General features: G+C 34.7%; 1 long non-coding RNA gene across 1 annotated transcript in view; it reads right to left on the bottom strand.

The window, feature by feature from the left end:
* LOC129529288 (uncharacterized) overlaps window positions 1-7,365 on the bottom strand; it is a 52,784-nt gene extending 45,419 nt beyond the window's left edge. Inside the window, exon 1 of the long non-coding RNA XR_008674756.2 lies at window positions 7,313-7,365. This is a non-coding gene — a long non-coding RNA (uncharacterized lncRNA). The remainder of the gene's footprint in view (window positions 1-7,312) is intronic.
* Window positions 7,366-19,769: the final 12,404 nt, after the last annotated feature.

Genomic DNA, 19,769 nt, shown 5'->3' on the forward strand with positions numbered 1-19,769 from the left:
TCACATTGTGATGATATAATCTCTTATTTTAAAAATATTATTGATGAAGTGTGTAAAGCTTATATTTCAAGAGCATACATTTACTATTGTGATGGTTAATTTTATGTGATAAATTGGGCTAAGGGATGCACACATAGCTGGTAAAACATCATTTCTAAGTGTCATTGAAGGTGTTTCCACAAGAGATCAGCATTTGAATTAGCGGACTGAGTAGAGATGATCATCTTCCCTACTGTGGGTGAGCAACCTCCAGAGTGTTGAGAGCCATGAGGGGAACAAAGAGGCAGAGGAAGGGGGAATTTACTCTGTCTGCTTATGCTGGGACATCCATCTACTCCTGTTCAAGGACATTGGTGTTCCTTGGTTTTTATGTTATCAGACTGGGACTGGGACTTCTACCACTGGCTCTCCCGGTTCTCAGGCCTGGAGATTTGGACTGGAACTACACCACTTGCTTTCCTGGGCCTCCAGCTTATAGATGGCAGATAGTGGAATTTCTCAGCCACCATCCATAAACACATGAGTCAATCCCTCATGATAAATCTCTTTCTTTTTTTTTTTTTTTTTGAGACAGAGTCTCGCCCTGTCACCCAGGCTGGAGCGCAATGGTGCAATCTTGGCTAACTGAAACCTCCGCCTCCTGGGTTCAAGCATTTCTCCTACCTCAGCCTCCCGAGTATCTGGGATTACAGGTGCACATCACCACAGCCGGCTAATTTTTTTTTTTTCTATATTTAGTAGACATGGGGTTTCATCATGTTGGCCAGGCTGGTCTCGAACTCCTGACCTTGTGATCCACCCGCCTTGGCCTCCCAACATGCTGGGATTACAGGCATGAACCAACATGCCCAGCCAATAAACCTCTTTCTGTGTATCTTTCTATATCCTGTTGATTCTGTTTCTCTGGAGAACCCTGGCTATTTATGGTACATCTGAGCTATACATGACCAAACTAAAAACATAATGCTAGGCTTAGTCAAACACCTAAGACTATAGAAATGTAAGCCATTCAAGGTGAAAGAGTCACAGAAAAAGATTGCACATGTTAAAGGCTGATAACTGAAGAAATCTATGTATTTTTTTAATAGAGAAAAGACAAGTTTAGCATAATTCTGAGCTTTAAAAACCATCTCATATGACCTACTAGGTCATACTTCTCAGTTTCCATAACTTGTGTCCACAGATTACTGATTAAGGTTACAACCTATTCATTTTTAGAAACACATCGTTTGGTTCATCTTTTCATCTTTTGTTCACTATCAAATTCATTGGTTCAGTTTTGCTCCTTTCAATTAAGAACACAGCAAACTTTCGACAATAGAGAAAAGATTTAAAATACTAAGCTTCATTTATGCTTTTCAGTGGAGCTAAGAAATGTGAAAGATGAAACATCCTCATAACAATTTTAACATTGGTGAAATCAGTGCTCATTTTCTCAGTTGAGATATTTAATCTGATAAAAGGAATGAATAGCTTCTTTGAGGTAATGTTTTTGACCTTTTTTTCAGAATGTAGTCCCCTGGACATGTGAATTTAATTACATGGCTCTGCATTCCACTCAATCTAGTTTCAGAGTTTGAGCCATTTGCTTTTAAAGTGATTTTAGAGTATTACCCCATTTTAAAATTGTATCTCCTAATTTGACTGTTTGGAGAGACCACAGTTTTGAGGAGCATAATGATGAATAGAGAACATCAATATCATCAAAATCAGCATCAGGATCAATATTAATTAGTGATAATTCTGCAGTTGTCAACATGGCTGCAAATATTTGCACAATAGGGAAAGCTTACAAATAAATATGTAAAAATCCCTTGATCTAATTATTCTGTACTTCATCAGGTACTACTGTATAGATAACTCAAGTAATTTTTGTATTGTAATTCCAATAATTAGTTAGGCCTGACATGTAGCTCAGATAATTACCATAAGTTTTCTCTCTTCTGAGAACATTTGAGGCATACAAGATATCAGTGAAAATTGGTCACTTTTGCAGTGAACAACTACCCAATTTGTATTATGTTTCTAGTTACACTATGTACTACTCAACAATAGAGCTGATCTTTGAATATCAGAAATATACAGTGCTTTCCTTGTAGTTTTGTTATTCCATGGAACTGTAATATTCCCTGTCAAGTGTATTTTTCATCCCTGGACAGTAACTATGTCTTTAATTTCTCTCATTGGAGGTAAAAGTTTATATGTGCATTATAATGTGATATTGGCAAAAGGATTTTTTTACTAAGATAATTTGAAATAACTATTATATATATGCCATATAATGCTTCCACTGTTTTTATTAACAACTTATTTAAATACAGAAATTTCATGATATTACAAGGTTTCTGCACAAGAAATCACATATATCCGAAACTTGTTCAGCTGTCTACAGCAAAGATTCATTTTTCTCTTATCGTTTTGATTTCCAAAATGTTACCCGGCATGTATATCAATAGCTCTGTTATTATCATATGTTGTTCTTGTTTGAACACAGGCACTTTAAACTGTTCAAATTTCAGTAAAATGGTGCCTGTCATCTATTTTTATATTTTAAGAAAACATAAATGTATTGGAACCCTTTGTTGCTGTGAAGTTGTTCCCCTACTACACGTGAAATTGAGTGTAAATATTGAGAACTATTCAATTTAATATTGAATATTTATGAAACATAAAAAATTCATATTTATGATGAGCATATTCATTCAGATCAAAGAGAAACTTTACAGGAATTGATAACTGAGTGCAATGATCACATTTGTCAGGGTCTAAAAGACCAGTAGTAAGCTTGCTATTTGTGTTTGAAGTTCAACTCCCAATCTAATATCTCAGAAAACTGAAATTTCTTTTGGAAACTATTTCACATTTTAACTCAATTTCTCCATACAACGTAGTTAGCCTCAAGCCTATATCATGGTGGGGCAAATTGATCCCATAGAAACGACTCCATTCTGACAAAAACAAGAAGACCAAACCGCTGCTTTCTAGGAATAGGTTCAGATTTTTTAAATCAATGCTTAAAAAGTATCAAGACCTTAAACCAGTACCGCGCTGGGCTGGTTCCTATTGGGTTGCAAAAGTGATTGTGCAAATCTTTTCCCAACTTTATATTCAGGGGCACTATGCCTGATATTGGTTGTAGTAGAAGTATTACCACTGTAGAGTTTGGCAACCGTTACAAATCATGGCTTTTAAAAACATAAGTGTCCCACAACCCTAATCCAAGCTTCTTAGACTAGTTTTCAAAATTGAACCATTCATAGTAAATACAGAGAATGTATAAGTGATTGATTATATAAAGCAAGTACAATCACCTTTATAAGAAAGAAATGACATATCACAAATAACTAGCTCTTTTAGGATTGTGTCACACACCTATCCATGTGGGAATCTGAAGAGTTGATTTTATATATAGACTTGTCAACTTTGGAATAATTAGATGCCCTATATGGCATGGTGTAGTTCATTGATTTTTCCAGAACAATGAGGTAGGTAATAAATGTGTTTAAAATTTTAAAAACTAAAGAAAGGAACATTAGCAAAACAAAAACAAAAACAAAACCACACCCTCCTTCCCTCCTTTCTAATGTGCAGGGTATTTATGGAGGAAAGTGTGGTAATTTAATTAGAATTTACTTATTTTATAAAAATGTTCAATTCTAGAAGAAACTTTGCTTTCAACTGTGTGTAGTATGCATGAGCCATTTTCTTTTGCATTTTCAAAAGGCAAAACAGCCAGTGTAATGTTCTCCTACAAGATAAAAATCATTTGAACAACATATATCTAATCATTGTCTGACTACTCATCAACTGCAATCACGTCCTGACAACCTTACTTTATTTCTCATCTGCTTTTAACACCACTTCCTTCACTGCTAGTCCAAGGATTGGCAAACATTTTTTTGTAAAGAATCGGATAGTATGTTAAGCTGTGTAAGCCAAGTACAGACTTTGTGACATGCATATTCTATTCTATTTCTCTTTTCTTGTCTTCTTAAAAGGAAAATTGTTTAAAATCCTTTAAAAATGTAATAACTGGCAGTATTTAACCTGTAAGGAAAGCACACTTTGGTTATCTCTGTCTAATCTAGCATTTTCTATTGTGGCATGCGTACTCTATTCTATTTCTCTTTTCTTGTCTTCTTAAAAGGAAAATTGTTTAAAATCCTTTAAAAATGTAATAACTGGCAGTATTTAACCTGTAAGGAAAGCATACTTTGGTTATCTCTGTCTAATCTACTCTCTTGTGCCCACTTTTACTTACTCACATGTCTTTTCCCAACAGCATTCTGTCACACCTCCTAATAGTTTTGCTCATTATTCCTGCCTTTTGTCCTAGATACTCATATTCTCCCCAATTATAAGCACTGCACATTCTCAGATTTTTTATTTTGTGGTCAAAACACATATAACCTTCCACTTTGGCTATCAGCCTTTCTTTCATTGTTTCTTTTTCATCCTCTGCCAACCTCTCTTTTAAATATTAGAAAGTATCCTAATTTCTATTTTGTGGTGATCTATTCTGTTATTCTTGCATGTAAAGTGAATTATTTACCTCTCTCTCTCTTTGATTTTATTCGTTACCTTTCTTGGTTTGCTCTTCATTATTTATCTCTCTTCTTGTAGAAGTCTATCTTGTTTCCTCTTCTGATAATTTTCCTCTCCTATGTTTATTTTTGTTTACCCTTTCACATCCCATACAATGTTTCTACTAACAGCTACACAACAATTCCTTCAAAGAAGAGCTCTCAATAAAAATGTCTTTATTTATTATCATTGCTTTATACATAACTTCTGTCTTTTACGCTTTTCCATTTGTAGAACGAAAACACACAATCCCATGTAAATGCTTCTCACTTTTCTTTAAATAGCATTAAGATTTTTTCTTATGAGCATCCCTGAAAAACCACATAAATACTTAGCAAATTATGTAAAAAAAAAAAAAAAAAAAAAAAAAGATAGGGTTAGAAATCTGCTGTCTAAGCCTTCCTCAGATTTTTCTTTTAGAGATATTTTCCTGGAAGGCCTTGGACATTTATTTCAAATCGGGGATTGTTACAAAAAGAAATAAAGCCCATTTAACCAAAACTAGAGAATAAAAACTATCCCCCTGCATAACCTTAAAAGAGCACAAAGAAAAGCTTTGGTTTTGAAAACGTGACTAATTAGTATACTTTAAAATTTTTCACATTATTCTGTATACATTCATACAGATTCAAATAGTATAAAATACTCTCACAATTTTTCAAAAATACAAAATGTCTTATAAAAAAGTGAGAAAGTTTTTATTTTCAACTTATTTTTATATACATCTTTAATATATTTTCTTTACCAAATGTTTCTGTCTAATTTGAATGGATGTTTACTGAATAAATCAAATTGGCTTTGCTTCGTTGACATTACTATAAGCGAATTCCAGTAAATTTAAGACCACATTTTATGAAATGCATTCAAATAGAAAAGTCTATTATGTTATCACAGTGCCCTTTGAACTTATTTTAAAGTTTGTGAAAAGTAACCATTATCTTTTTTAAAAAAAAATTCCAAGTCTTTGAGGAAGCACTTGATGTGACACATTTTAAGAAGTAATGAGAACAAAAAAAGTAATGAGAACAAAAAAAAGTGAAGAATGGCCTGCTTTTCAAAACAGCAATTTATTGGCCTAGATAAGAAATGGATTTTAAACTTGATAAAATTTTTAAACTTAGGTGATTAACATATAATCATCTTCTAATAGACTTCTATTACTCCATCTGAGTGTTTAATGTGAAATCTTTGTTAAACACATTTACGTGATAAATCTCCAAGTGCCACTTATCTTCTAAAATAAATTGTGGTACAGGAAGCTCACATTCTCTTTCCTCTAGTAACTGAATAAAAGAACATATTTCAAATTTTCTCAGCTAGTTTTATGCATGAGAACTTTTCTGTATATTATTAAAGCCATATGTTACAAAATGGCTATTTCAAAGTAGATTAATAGATTATGTAATGCATAGGTCTAAATCATATTGATTTCAATTATTTTAACATTTCCCATTTTAATGTTTTCTATTTAAACTTAGATATTGACTAATATACATTCACTTACTTTCTCTTATACTTAAGATGCTTTAAATAAGAAGTATGGAATAATTTTTCAAAATAATTGAATTTGTTTCATTTTTTTCCTTTTAAGCAATGTTATCCAAAGTAATTTCCTAAGCCCCTCTGAATAAAGTTGTCTACTTAGGCTTATTTTGGAATTATAGAAAATTGCAGATAGAAGCAAATTAAAAAAAGAAGATTAAAAGATTATACTGGGGAGGGATCTGAAAAGAGAGGGAGATGAAGATACGGTAATGATAGTAATACTGTATTATATTAACATTAGGATTGAAGGACAGGGGTCCCCAAGCTTACATAGCCTCTACTTTAGCACAGGACATTGTGTTGAGACCTCAACAGAAAGATACAAAGCTATAGACGATTATAATGTGTCATTAAATGAGATTGCACCGAGTTGTTTACAATAATGATATGTCTGAGATACCACTGCACTTCTAAGTGTTTTTCCCCCACAAGTTTTACTAAAACACAGCTGTGTTATTACCTAAGATGGATAATTTCTCTGTAAGAAGAATGGACCTGCTTATTAGTAACATCTCCAAGATAAACTGCATCTATCTAATGCTGCCTTACCACATACTCTGTTTTTGTTCACCATAATCGTAAATATGAGCAATGGAACATAATATTAAATATTTCATGCCCAGCACTTAAAGAAGAGTGCCATCATTTTTTAAATGTAGAAAATCAAATAGAGACAAATGCTGCAATTATTGTATCCTACAAATAAGTGAAAGAACTGACATTAATGTTATGGTAGTCTGTGTCTATACTCCCCAATACATTGTTACAGGTAGGTAGATAGGCATGAGCAGGGGGAGGAGAAGGCTCTTCTCCCCTACCCACTAGGAATGTCAAGTGATGGTTTGACAATTATCACACTGTCTCTCCAAAAATAATAATTCAGCAGCCGGCACAAAGGCGCCAGGGAAAGACAGTCTCCTGATAATCCACAGCTATAAACATAAAAGTCTTAATTGAACAGAGATGCCAGAGAGAAGCAACTTCCTGGTCATGTGCATTAGGAGACAAAATGGCGGCCAGGAACGGTGGCTCACATCTGTTATCCCAGCACTCTGGGAGGCGGAGGTGGGTGAATTACTTGAGGTCAGAAGTTCCAGACCAGTCTGGCCAACATGGTGAAACCCTGTCTCTACTGAAAACACCAAATAAATAAATAAATAAAATAGCCAAGCGTGGCACACACCTGTAATCCCAGTTACTTGGGAGGCTCTCACTTGCATGCTGTCACTTCCCAATGGTAAGAAGGGCAGTGCGCATGCGGGCAGCCCAGCCTAAGGGAAGAATCATGGGAAACAGGAGAGCCTATAAAGTCCTAGAATCACAGTTAAACGAGACACCTGACCTTCAGACACTTAACCTTCACATGCCTGCTTGGGTCTTTTCCAAGCATATCTTCCTTTCTTTCCTGTTCTAAAGCCTTTTTAGATAAACTTCCACTCCTGCTCTGAAACTCACCTGGGTCTCTTCTTCTGCCTTATACTCCTCAGTCGAATTCTTTCTTCTGAAGAGGCAAGAAATGAGGTAGCTGCAGATCTTTCCTCTGGTAACTCCAGTATGGTGAAGACAGTATGGGTGAAGAATAAATTTGGAAGTTAGCACCCATGTGTAAGATTTTCAATAACTCAAAGTGCTGATTATATGTATTTAGCAAAGTAAACCTTTTATTTTTGTTTTAACTTTTTTGTTGTTATCTAGACTGAAAACAATGCTCTTCTCAGGACACATTATTAAGACTTCTAAGACGCTTCTCTATTTATAAGAAGAATACATAAATGTCTACTATGTGAGTCACTAATTAACGAGGAAAACAAAATTACAGCTCAATTGTTCAACCTATTTTCGATTTTTTAGTTTCCGCATATTTCTGTCTTTTCAACCATTGCCAGAGCTTCACAAGAGTAATTTGTGTGCATATCTGAATTTTGTAATCAACTTATTTTTTTAAATATGATTTTATAATTCTCCTTCCTATAACTCATCCACTATTGAGGTGTTAAATTTCCATTCCTAAGGCTGACCGTTATGAAGTTTCCCATTCTGACTACAGCCGAGCATTTTTCCTTTCTTTCCTGACATCTCTCAATGAATATGCATCCCCAGTGGAATGTTTATTGAAAAGCTTTTGTCCAAATGCTATGCCTTTGCTCACGTCATTTCCCATGCCTGGAAATGCTTCCATAAGGGATTCTAGTCCAATCGTATCTATTATAAAGAGTTAGTTCAAGTCACATTTAACTCTGTCAAAGTCTTTCCATGTTGGCTCCTTGTCTATAATGTCTGAAATCTAGTTCATATCAAACGACCTATTAGATAGTTTAACCTACATTTTTTTTTGGAGTTATGTAACTATTGTTGTTAATTGTCTTTTTATGCATTTACACAAGGGATTGTAGATCCAAATGTCCATGGTGGTCAGGTTGGTAATTTAGTGACTAAATCAGCCAATTGTAATGCAGTACGCCTACACTGCAACAATGGGAGCAGCTGTTGCCACCTGCAGAATGTGCCAAGGAGCAGCCATTTCTCAGCTCCAGTCAATTATTGTTCTGTAGAAATGCAAGGCTCATTGTTGCCAGATGTTTGTATTATAAGTAAATAAACAAGAAAGTTGATTTTTTAAATGTAAAATCCCCCTGAATTTTAGAAGTTGTTTCAGTTTTTAAAAACATTATAAAACTCATCCAGCCATAGGCTGCATGTATACAAACTCTTATTTATATTCCTAATCCATTCAACCACACATTTAACAAATATGTATTGAATACTTTCCATGTATCAGGCACTGTGCAGATCACGAAGAATAGTGGTGAATAAGATAAAGCCCCTCTTCTAAAAAGTGTTTACAGTCAAATGTGAACATATGTTACAACATTTTTCAGTCAGACACATCCTGATAATATTAAGTATTTTGATTTGATTTAGCAATAGAACAATGGCTAATATTAGAAATCTAACATGCTACAATAAAATCAGAACAAAATAGCAGAAGAAAAATCCCATAGGAAACAATGAAGATAAATAAAATAATAAACAGCTGTCTTTTCTCTTCATACACGTACATACATAGGCACACGTGGATATGAATAAAATAAACCAGACAATGCTATATTCTAACACCACTAAATCTTCTGTCATGCTCAACTACAACTGCAAAATATATTGAGATGTGAATATTGTGCTCCAAAGCAATATTCTGCAGGAATATTACTGTATTCTCACCGTTGAACAGATTTCAACAAAGAATATCTTTGTGACATTTATAAATAGTCTATGGGTTTTTTTTCAAAATCTCAGATAAGGTAGTGTTGAAACATTGGGTAGCTTTACTAATGAGATAGTTTTCAATACAAAATAAGTAATTTTAAAATGTTTTATTTAAAAAAAAAGAGGGAATCAGTCACCTACAGAGTATGAAAGTGACCATATTCCCCAGAGAGTTTAAATTTACCTTTCTGGACTGGTCTTTTCTGAAAATAAGGAACATATTTGTGAAGCATTAAAAAAATATTTTGCTTCCATAAATGTATGCAATCCTTTAACATTGTTTTATTCTGTTTTTTTTAATTACTCATTTTCATTTCACAATGCCCTACAGGTCTATCAGGTGAAGTAGTCAGCAAATAAACAAAAAATAATAATAATGGAAAGGAATGAGAATGGGGAAGAAAAAGACACATTTATTATATTCTAAAAAAGTATTGGTTGCTCTTTTGCTCCTTCCCTTCCCTCACCTTCCATTCTTCCTCTTCATCTTCTTCTCCTTCCTCCTCTTTTATTTCAAATGATCCTTCATAAGCCAAAAAATGGGTTATATAGACAATTATCTTAATTTATCTCTCATATTTAAGTGCTGGAAAATGGTTTGTAAGTTTGATTGATGCAGAATATTTAAGAAAGTAACCAACAACTAAGTCTGTTTATTGAAAACAATTTTGTTTCACAGATCATTATAAAATCAAACTTAAAATGCAACAAAATATAAAGACTGTATTTATTACACAACAAAGGGGTGAAAAATGCTTTCATCTTCTTTAGAATAGTTGCGTGCAATTGGATTACAGTTAGAAGGTCAGCATCTCCTCCCCAATGGCCCCAAATCAGTTCTGATATGAAGAGCTGGAAACAGACAAGATTAAACTCTGATTACTTCTTTGAGGATGAGACGTTTTTAAATCAGAGTTGGCAAACCCTGCCACGAGTGCATCTGTCAGGGATCAAACTCCGTTGGCATTAAGGTTCATTCTAAAACCCAAAATGTACTTCATTAAGTATTTCTCTTTAAAGCAATCATACTGACTCTATTCATAGCCAGAGCATAAGGTTTTGAAAGGTGTTAATGATCAGTTTTTTAAAAAGTTCTTTGATGTCTAAAAAATTCTTGAAATGCGATCATTTAAAATTAATTGGAAGTGAAATTTACTAAAGGCAAATGTTCACACAAATCAATTAGTTCAGATTTGATCCCCAAAGCCAAATCCACAATTTCTAAATGGAGTCTAAACTTTAAAAATTATTTCTCCTTCCCCTCTGTAAAATAATTTGAGACAACAATATAAAAATAAGATGATGTAATTAGACTTCAAATCCCAAATTCATATTGTAATATTCATGAGGTGTTCCTAGTTTCTAAATTCTTCTTGCATTAAATTATAAATGCTCATTAACCATGGGAATGAGATGCAGGGTTTTCAGCCTTAAAGTGAAAAAGGTCATCTAAACCACTAACAGCTGAAAACAGAGACTAAGAGGAAAGATGTATTTAGGGGTTGAATAATACGTATTTACAGAGGCCTACAGTGTACTCTGCAGTTGAGATTGCTGGAATCTATTGAAAGATTCAGGGATTGAGCTTATTTACCTATGCAGAAAGGATACTGAAAAAAGGAATAATAAGAAATATGGTCAGACACGGTGGCTCACATCTGTAATCCCAGCACTTTGGGAGTCCGAGGCAGGTGGATCATCTCAAGTCAGGAGTTCGAGACCAGCCTGTCCAACATGGTGAAACCCCATCTCTACTAAAAATACAAAAAAAAAATAGCCAGGAGTGGTGGCAGGCACCTGTAATCCCAGCTACTCAGGAAGCTGAGGCCGGAGAATCGCTTGAACCAGGGAGGCAGAGGTTGCAGTGAGCCAAGATCACACCACTGCACTCCAGCCTGGGCGACAAGAGTGAAACTATGTCTAAATTAAAAATAAAAATAAGAAATATGGAGAAAAATCACAATAATGAGTTGTAGAAGTTTTAAGCATAATAATAGATGTTCTATATATAGCATAACATGTATTGTTCTTAAGCACTTACTCTATGCTAGACCCTCTTCTAACAGCTAATGCATATTGATGCATTTACTCTGACAACAGCCCTATGTAAGGGGAAGAGACAATCAGAGAGGTGAAGTCCTTGCCCACAGTGACTGTCTTAGTCTATTGAAGGTGCTATAACACTTTGGGGGGGTGTTTATAACATAAACAGAGGGGGTGGTTTATAAACAACAGAAATTAATTTCTCACAGTTCTGAAGACTGAGAAGCTCAGCATCAAGGCACCAGCAGATATGGTGTCTGGTGAAAACTTGCTTCCTGCCTCATAGATGGTGCCTTCTGACTGTGTCATCACATGGTAGAAGGGGCGAATGAACTCCAGTGAACCTCTTTTATAAGGGCACTAATCCCATTTATGAACACTCTAATGTCATGACCTTATCACCTCCCAAAAGTCCCACCTCCTAATATTCTCACCTTGAGGGTTAGAATTTTAACATGAATTTGGAGTTGGGTGGGTCACAAACATTCAGACTATAGCTGTCAGTCATCAAAAATGTCTAGCCCTGAATTGAATTCTTAATCACCAACCACTATTGTATTTTATGGAGATGCTTCTCTATAAGATGGCTAGCTAAATCCCATAGTAACATGAAGACAGCGGGTAGCTACAGGTTACTTCTGCCAATATCACTGAGGCATCTTGTGCTTAGAAAATTTTGTAACTTGTATGGTACATATGTATTATAATTTTATATCTAGGTTGCAGAAGACGGATTTTACACCTTCTGGCCTTCTTTTTCATCTTTAAGCCTATCGTGTCTGACTCCCATTTTGTTGTGTTTCCACTCCTAGAGTTCCATGTTTTCCACATGTTGGAAAGACCTTTTCATTGGAAGATTCTCTATCAGAGCTCCTTGGGCAGAGAGGGTGACCTGTCACTTCAGAATGCTCTAAACCAGAGCATTCAGGGCCTTGGGAAATGGACTTTATTTTCCATAACAGTTATCAAAAAAAGAGCTTAGTGGTTCAAGCCACTTAAAAGAAATGTGGTCCCTGCCCACATGGTGTGGAGATAATTGCCTCATCTCTGCCGTGGTGTCTGCTGACCAAAGCACTCCTTTGTAAATCTCTGCATGAGTCCCGCAGTGCAGCCACAAGCATGGCACATGTTTTTTATCCATAAATAAGAGGAATCCCCAGGGCTCTGTATGGCTTGCAATATACTCAAAATTAACTATGATTTTAGTTCTTAATATTAAAAAGGAAAGAATGAGTGGAGGTGGGAGTGACAATTCAGTAGGCCACAAATGACAAGAGGGAGATTCTTTTATAAACTGGAGTTTCCTACAAACTAAATTTCTTTCTGTTCAGAAAGTCCAATAAAATATGAACATTATTGGGAATAAAATATCAGCATAAGGCCGGGCGCAGTGGCTCAGGCCTGTAATCCCAGCACTTTGGGAGGCCAAGACGGGTGGATCACAAGGTCAGGAGATAGAGACCATCCTGGCCAACATGGTGAAACCCTGTCTCTACTAAAATACAAAAAATTAGCTGGTTGTGGTGGTGCTTGCCTGTAGTCCCAGCTACTTGGGAGGCTGAGGCAGGGGAATTGCTTGAACCCGGGAGGCAGAGGTTGCACTGAGCCGAGATTGCGCTACTATACTCCAGCCTGGGGACAGAGTGAGACTGCGTCTCAAAAAAAAAAAAAAAAAAAAAAAAAAAAAAGAAAAAAAACCAGCATAAGAAATACAAATGATTTCTTTCTATCTAGCTTGAGCTATCAAACAGGACTTCAGTTTTCTCTTCAGTGGGAGGGTTGATATAAGCGGAAGCCAGTTTGAACCCTACCTATGCCAATGTCCTTATTGTAGACTTTGGAAGAAAATAACTTAAAAGGGACATTACCGTTATGGAGTACTAAAAAATATTTGAGGGCATGTTAATCATTACTAATATGTATCTCACAAAAATGTAGACTTAACTGAAAACTCATCAATGCAATTTTTTTTTAAAAAAATAAAATCTTAGGTATTCAAATTCCATTTTTTCTGTTTTAAACTAGTGTTTGAAAGCATCAACTACTGTTTCTTAATATGTTATATACTCTTATGGAAAATTCAGACCCAGAACTTTAAAATGATGTCCTTGTTTATTGACAGCTGACTTCAGGAAAAAGAGAAGCACATCTCAAATGCAGACAGCTTCAAGTTCTTCCATTTCTTCTTTACACATCTGAATTTTACTTTTCCTTTTATATATGAAAGCAACCCAAGATCTTTTCCAAGAATTTGTAGTCAGCAGGGATGAAGAGACTTGTGACACTCATGACTTGTGAGACCTCATGACCGTCAAATAAGGAAGACCTTGCTGTATTTTTTAAGGATGGAAACGGCCAAGAGGGAGAAGGGGAGCTTTGTACTGATAGTCAAAAATTTTGTTACAAATGGGAAGACTGACATGATGTTTGCCATACGAATCATAGTTTTTGTTGGGGTGGGGGGGTGGAAAAAAGTAAAATATTATTAGTCTGCTGAGATTTTAACTGTTTCTCTGCCTGGCATTCTGTATGATATGTAACCATGTCTATAATGAGGACTCCTTTCTTTATCTACATGAGCAATTCTCCTTCCCAGGTACTGATAATTTCAAAATGAAAGCCATGTACATACTCTGTTACATTAAAGGAGGAAGAAAACACAGAACGCAATAATATTCTGCCCTCAGATGCCCTCATGATCTCTCCATCCCTTCCTCTCCTTCATACAGTAACACGGAGGGAGTCAAAATGGTCTGGAAGATCTCTAACACATAGTGAGTGACTGTAAGTTATTTACACTAATTAGGCAAAAAAAAAAAAGTAGTCTGTATCAATGGCCATCGAATTAAACTTTGTGCATTCTCAAGTTCCATTTCATGGTTTACATTGCTTAGGTAAATGTGGCCAACATTAGTGTTTTTGATTTTTCTTTTCAAATATGAGATGTAATTTCTATGTGCATGCTCAGGCTATGTACTGTGTTTGCCTTTCTCAAAAAAAAAAAAAAGAAAAAAAGAAAAAGAAAAAGCAGGCTTTCTTCTACCAATACCAAATCTACCTATTAAGACTGAAATACAGAAAGCAGGCTCATGGCTGGTGGGGATACTTTTTAACATTCCAAGTGAAGGACCATAAATTAAAACCCACTTTTTCTGTTGGGCTACAGTAGCCCAAGACTTCACGTATTTTCCCTATTACGTAATATAAATGAGAGAATATATGTTGCATTTTAAACTAGTATAGCTGTTTATTGAGGAGGTGGTCAGGAAGGGGTTTCTCAGAGTTTCTTGTCAAGAAAAAGAATGTCATTGTTAGCTTTGCCAGAATTTGCTTCTATTAGTAAGAGTCGGCTTGGGTGGCAGAGGCGTGGGGGCAGGGATGGTATATTGGGATAACTTGTAAGTTTAGAGACCCTGATGGATTTTGGTGACTTGAGAAAAATTGATCGTTGACTTGGATAAAGAACTGATAGAAGACAAGAAGGTAGCTTAAAGATTCTCCAGGAGAGTATGTTTTATTTGACCAACAATTATAAAAGTTGGACAAAACCCTTCTTCCTTTCCCCTTATCAGAGCAGTGGTGAGAACAACTTCATCAGGGAAGACAGAATGAATTAGCTTGTCCCAGCCTCCCACTTCTTTATCCCTAGAGGAGAGCTTCCAGCTTCTTTGACTCTAGGCATCTTGCAGTTCTCTGCCCATAATCCCTTAAGGACGGGGCTTTCCTTAGCCTTTTTGTTTCTTACTCCATCTGAGATCAATATGTTAATTTTAAAAATACCCGAAAAAACATAGGTCTTACGTATCTACTTGGAAACATGTAAAAATTCAAAGCAAAGGATGTGTATCACTGATTGGCTTCTTTAATTGATAATACAATACGGTCTTTGAAACTTTCTCATCCCTTTATAAGTTTGACGTCTAAGTGGAGAACTCACAATTCTTACCTACTTCTTACAGAAGTACCTTAAAAATTAATAAAAGATTGTGTCTGTTCCAGGTACCTGACTAGAATAAACATAATAGTTCTATTTTTCCATGGAGTAAAGAAATTTTGGAACTTACCAAAAATACAAGCAATAGAACTTTCTTTATAATGTATTTTGCTATATATGGGATTTAGGTATAATATAGTAATAATAGTAATAATTAACATATAGTGCCTCTTGTATTGCAGGCATTATTTCTAATGCTTTGCATATACTAGATTAACTTATTTAATCTTGAATATAACTCTGTGAGGTTGATCTTTATCTTACAAATGAGGAAACTGAAGCTCAGATAGGCAATGTGCCCAAATCACACATTCATTAAATAATACATCCTGGGCATGGTGGCTCACTCCTATAATCCTAGCACTTTGAGAGGCTGAGGTGGGTGGATCACTTAAGCCCAGGAGTTGGAGACCAGCCTGGGCAACATGGCAAAACCCTGACTCTATGAAAAAATACAAAATATTAGACAGGTGTGGAAGCACATGCCTGTAGTTCCAGCTACTCGTGAGGCTGAGGAGGGAGGATTGCTTGAGCCCAGAAGAAGAAGGTTGCAGTGAGCTGAGATCACACCACTACGTAGACTCCAGCCTGGGCAACAGAGTGAAAAACTGTCTCCAAAAAATAAAACAAAACAAAATAAAATAAAAATAATAATTCGGCCTTTATTTGAACCCAGGCAGTCTGACTCCTGAGTTTAAGCCCTTAATTATGACACTGCTACTACCTCTCTCTGTGCTTATATTATTGTCAGTACATGCCCTTTGACCCAAAAAGACCGCATAGCCTCCAATTTGAACATCATCATTCTAAAGGATTTCATCTGCATTCTACCTATTTCAGTATATAATCCACTGTATAAAAGCTAAGTATTGTCAGAGTCACTGTTAATAAGGTCTTATGTAAATATTTATATTTTCTCATATTGACAAATAATAACTTCGCAATTATAATAGATCTTGAGAAAGCAATCTCCATTATTATATTTTGGATTTCTACTTATTTACTCATGTTTTGATAAATTTTAAAAGTGGTGACTGATATTCATAGTTCATCTGGTTTTGAATCATGGCAAATATGTATACTTCTATAGTCAGAAGCTTGAGGACAGATTTAGTTTTCTGAATGACTGAGGTGACACATCCACTTTAGTGCAAAATTCAAGACTCATCTCTTCTTCATATTTGTGAGGTTCTTTCTCTAAATCTTAATAATCCATATACATTTCCGTTAGTGTTAATTCTTTTTTCTTCTCTCATGTAACTAAATTTTAGAGGAGTGTTCATTATCAAAATAACATATTACAAAAATTCCTAGATTTTTATGAATTGAATCAGTCTTTCTTAGTGGATTTTTTTCATATAAGATTGATTTTTTATGTATAGATTATTTTATTTGTAATTATCTTGGTACATTGTAATTAATTTTTTGCTGCTGTTACTCTAAAGTTATTTGTATTTGATGTATCTGGTTGTCTTTTCCAACAGTATGATTAGACATAATAAGTATTCTGGCAGTTTGAATAATGACACCTTTATTGATCTTTGTGTATTTTAAAATTTTGCCTTCTTTAAAAGATGAAACTATTCTAGTTCACTTTTAATTAAATCCACATGTATGCTTAAAAATGCAAATTTTATAAAAATGTACATATTATCACAGGAAGACTAAAAGACAAATGTACTTAGAAAAGAAAAAATATCAGTTCAAATTTAGAAGGACCTGGGTTCACATTAAAAATTAGAATGGAAAGGAAAGCAAAAACATAAGACTACCACGATTACTGACTTTACACCTCATTCAGGGGTTTCATATCCTTAAAAGAATTCACTAAAAAAATTGAACCAAAACCATCTGAAACTCCTCTCAGATCAAAAGCCCAGAAAATCAGACTTCAGTCCCTCAGTGGCAGCATTAAGAACTTAATCCAATGAAAATTGTGGCGGATTAGTGAAATTAATGTAATTAAAATTGTAGTCAAGCACCATTTCTACTCATACCTGAGAGAAATCTAAATGAGAATTCCCTGACCTTTCCCAATATACAGAGAGAAAGGCTTGAATTTTTTGGGAAGACAATACAAACAGGTAAAAATCTGGAATACAGGAAAACTTGGAAATGTGGACAAGCTGAAAAATATCACCCATAATCAAGAGTTAAGAGAGTTAATAGAAGGAAATCCACATATAACTTGTGTATTAAGACCATCAGAAAAATAATTTAAAATATTCATCACAAACATGCTAAGTTATTAATGGGAAAACATGCATATAACAAGAGAAGAGATGAATGTTTAAAAAAAAACAAAGCTCTAAAATTAGCCAAGCAAAAATTTGGAAATTTAAAAATATAGTAAATGAAATAAAAATATTCATTAAACATCTTAACAGAAACTTGAACATTGTTAAACAAAGGGTTGTACATTTGAAGGTGGATCAACATAAATGCTATGAACAAAAGCACAGAGAAACAACAACAGAAAACTAAAAAAATGATCAGTGTGTCAGTGACCTGTGGTACCATATCAAATGAGTAAACATATGTATAATTGGAGTCATAGAAAAAGAGATGAAAGGGCAGAAAAATATAAAGAAATTACAGCCAACATTTTTCTAAACTTGGTGAAAAATAATCAACCCATATATGTAAGAAAGACATCAACCAGCAATCTGGATAACTACAAAGAAAACTATAATGGGCAATATTGTAGTCCAACCTCTGAAGTTAAACAAAAAGAGACTATCTATCATAAAAACAGCCTGAAAGGAGGAAAAAAGAAAATAAAATAAAGCAATTACAAGAGATATCATGAACATCTCACCAGAAATTATGGAAACTGAAAGATGATGGAATACAATATTTTTCAATAAAAAGAAAGAAAAAAGATTTTATCAGAGAATTTCATCCTGTGTCCAGAGAAAGAGCTTCTCAAAATAACAGCATACCTGCATTACAGAAAGCACTAAATGAAGTTCTTCAAGGTAAGTGAGAAGTATACCTCAACTCCAATCTACAGGGAAAAATTAAGTTCACTGGAAATGTTCATTATGTAGGTAAGCAACTACTCCTTTTCTTAATTTATTTGAAAGACAATTGACACTTAACATAACATAGTGTGGAGTCAATACATAGTAAAATATGTTAAAATTGAGTAATGGGAGGATGAAATTACACTGTTGAAGTCTGAAGTGTTGAATTACACTGTGGAGTGGTACTATAATAATTTAAGGTCAAATAGGAGAAGGTAATGATGCGTATTCAAATCCCTAGAACAATGTTTTTTAAAATTGTGAATAAATGCCTGGGGAATGAAGAACCAATAGAGTAAATAGAAAACAAATAGCAATCTGGCAAACTTAAACCAATGATATCAATAATTATGTTAGATGCAAAGGGCTGAGACACTCGAATTAAAAGGCGGGGACCGTTGAACTGGATAAAAAAGCAAGGCCCAACTTTGGGTTGTAGTCTGTGCTCTGGAATAAATAGTTCTGTGAGATTTCTTGACTCTGTTTCTTTATCTGTCATAAGGAGAAAAGTAAACCTGTCTCACTGCAAATAGGAGTATGGTTGGTACATAGCAGGTGTTCAATGAACTTGTTGAATTAATGAATGTTGAATGAACATAGGCATGCTGTTACTATTAAATATAAAAGTAAATGCAAACATATATATATAACTCATTCAAAAATTAAGGTCAAATTATTGGTGAACTTTCTTTATTTTTTATTTTTTGCTTGCAATCAATGGACAACTTTTATTAACAAGAGATGTAGCCAGGGGGACTTTTAATACTGTCAGATAGAAAATAACCAAAAGAGAAAAGGGCTTTTCTGCAATGGCAGCAAGTTCTGATGCTAGACTTGGTGGAGAAGAGATTATTTTCCTAGCAAGAGCCAAGGAGGACAATAAACTCTCCCGCTGTGGCATTCATAGGCAAAGGCATATGTGGAGTTGGCCTCAATTCAGGGAAAGCAGTACTTCTAACAGTGCACATATTTGTGATGCAGGAGGAAATCTCGGTGTCCCCAGCAGAAGGAAAGTTAACACAATGGACTTGACCTACAACTTTTAGTATTTATCATTGCAGATAACTGTCCTTATGCAGACATCGTCACTTGCGGCTTGGAGAGGCAAATTGCATAGCGAGAAGACAAAGAGCTAATCTTAAATACTGAAAAATTCTGAATGGGATCTTTGCAGAGTAAGATACTTTTTTAGGAAGAACATTGTGCCTATAATTATTAGCTTAGGAAAATGTAAAAGAAATAGTTTTCAATTTTTCAATTACTGAATTATTGGCAGCTGATGACAATAATGTTGGCTAGCTTTCTGTTTGAAA

Source organism: Gorilla gorilla, chromosome 22, assembly GCF_029281585.2.
Source record: "Gorilla gorilla gorilla isolate KB3781 chromosome 22, NHGRI_mGorGor1-v2.1_pri, whole genome shotgun sequence".
Classification (NCBI taxonomy): Eukaryota; Metazoa; Chordata; class Mammalia; order Primates; family Hominidae; genus Gorilla; species Gorilla gorilla.